The sequence below is a fragment of the Syngnathus scovelli genome, chromosome 19 (genome assembly GCF_024217435.2).
Source record: "Syngnathus scovelli strain Florida chromosome 19, RoL_Ssco_1.2, whole genome shotgun sequence".
NCBI lineage: Eukaryota > Metazoa > Chordata > Actinopteri > Syngnathiformes > Syngnathidae > Syngnathus > Syngnathus scovelli.
This window is the reverse complement of record NC_090865.1, coordinates 11041294-11043630: the sequence shown is the minus strand read 5'-3', so window position 1 is coordinate 11043630 and position 2337 is coordinate 11041294. Positions and strand designations below refer to the sequence as shown.

Genomic DNA, 2337 nt, shown 5'->3' with positions numbered 1-2337 from the left:
AAGAGGTTTAACTCCGGGACTCCTTCTCCTCCGTTTTTTTTCTTTTTCTTCATGGTGTCCCTCTTCAGTCACTCTGACTTGGATTTCCAGGTGAAGTAAAAAATGGCTCGGTCCAATTCTAAAAGCAACTTACTTGTTGGGATGAAAACAGAAGTGATTAGTAAAAGCAAGGGTAAAATCACCACTTTTATGGTTAAAATTCTCTCTTCTACGGTCAGCTCTCTTAATCCCCCAAACCCAAGAACAGATACTGTTAGGGTTTTACAGAGTATCCTTATCATAGGATTATGTTGGAATACAACAGGTAATAAATACCTTACCTTGTCCTCCTTATCACAAGATCGTAAAACATCCCCTGAGATGTTTAGACTAGAGGACAAGGGCTTTCTATTCAGCCTACCCATACCCCCACTCTGTTTCTCTTAATAAATATGTCCTTGCAGTTGGGGGAGCTTCAGACTTCACTCCTTCAACGTGTGAACTCTCCACCTGCAGGTGTCTAAAAGAACTTGCTTGTCTCCCGTGTGGTTCTTGCAAAATAAGTTGGAGTGAACAAATCTCTAACAGATACTACACTTGATCTTAGCCAAAAGGCAGAGAAGCGATGGAGTATGCGAGTGAGGGACACGCTTACAGGCTTCCCCGTCTACCCATTCTCACCAACGGTTTGTTAGAATAGGCCTCTTTGGCACATGTGATTAGCTAGGGAGCGTGAGCTATGCCATTATATCGCTGTAACCCTTCTCTTGCTTTATTAGCTTTCTCTACTCTATGACACCCTTTGCACATATGTAGAAGTCGCTCTCGGTTAAGACGACAAGGTCACACATTATCACACAGGCTAGGCAGAGTCGCCTCCTTGCAGGAAGGCGGCCAGAGTAGTATAAGAGCAGGAACCTTGGCGCTGGGAGAGGGACCTTCTTTTGCATCTCGCAGAAAAGCCTCCACAGCTGTGCATCGATCATTTTGGCATACATTAAATAGTTAAACTGTGAAGGCTGCCTCTTGGTAATTACTGTTAGCATATTGAGCATTAAAGATAAAGAACTGGGAACAAACCTAACAGGTTACAGTACGGAACAGAGTGCTGCTCTTCTGGGCACTAATAAATCGGCAAACCTGTCTGCCGACTTATTTGTTCACTCTTCTTCACTCGCAGTAATGCATGAAGTTCTTGAGGCATATATGTGTCCCCTTTGACCAGTCTCTATCCAACTACACAGTGTAGGTACCTATTAAAAGGGTAGTCCCGATGAACATGAAAGGCAAAGATTGATAATTCGCCAAGAACTTTCCAGGGTATCATATGTACAACGGCTGCACCGAAAAGAGTTGGGCCAGAAGAATAGTACGGAACTGACAGAGGATTATAACCCACGCCTTAGGAGAGACTGGAGCCTAAATCCAGCAACTTAGACCGCTCAGCCACACTACCTACCAGCTGCAGTTCCAACATTGAATTTTGTTGACAATTCTATTAAAACATGAAAGTGGATAAAAAGTTGGTTTCTCCACCAGCATCCAGGTTAGTGCTGCCCGACTGAGCTTTGTTCATAATGTAATGAACAATATGAGTGACAATCAGAATCCATTTGCGAGTTGGAACCAAATGCTTGTTTGCCGATTAGAGGACTTGAAGAACTTCTAGCACTGAGCAGCAGAGTGGCACAGCGGGTGCGTGCTGGGCCCATAACCTAGAGGTCGATGGAATCAAGCCATCTTCTGCTGTTTGGAGTTTGTCTGCTTTGGACCTTCTTTCAAGCCATGCTTTCGAGAAGAAATGTCGTGCGCATAATATTTTCCACACGTTGGTTGTGCTGCATGGAAGTCGACCCATCCTCAATGCATACAGTTTATGAGGCATATATGTATTTTTTTTCACTAACGAGGGGTTCGGTGATTGCGCATATGAAACTGGTGGGATTCGGTACCTCCAACAAGGTTAAGAACCACTGCTCTAAACACTTCCTATAGCTTCCAATGAGAGTGTGGATTCTGGTTGAAGGTATATTGGACCATTCTTCTTGACAAATCTGTAACTCCTATAAACTTAATTTCACTTCTCAAATATCACTGTGTCTGTCTGCTATTGCTGATCCGAACAGCCAAGGATTTATGAAGAAAATCTTGAAATTGATTAGGGGTGCCCAAACTTTTGCATATGACTGTATATGACCAAAGATTTGAGGTCCAACCGAGACTGGAACTGAGATCACTGGATTCAGACTCTAGAGTGCTCATGGAACCCTCAGGTGTAGGGAAGCATACGATTTCATGGGGCAGCCCACAAGCTGCTGCCATCTGTAAATTTTTCCCAGCTAAATGACAAATTATTTG

The 2337-nt window shown here is 43.6% G+C and overlaps 1 pseudogene; it reads right to left on the bottom strand.

The window, feature by feature from the left end:
* Window positions 1–523: 523 nt before the first annotated feature.
* On the bottom strand, window positions 524–606 carry LOC125987563 (U2 spliceosomal RNA; annotated as a pseudogene).
* Window positions 607–2337: the final 1731 nt, after the last annotated feature.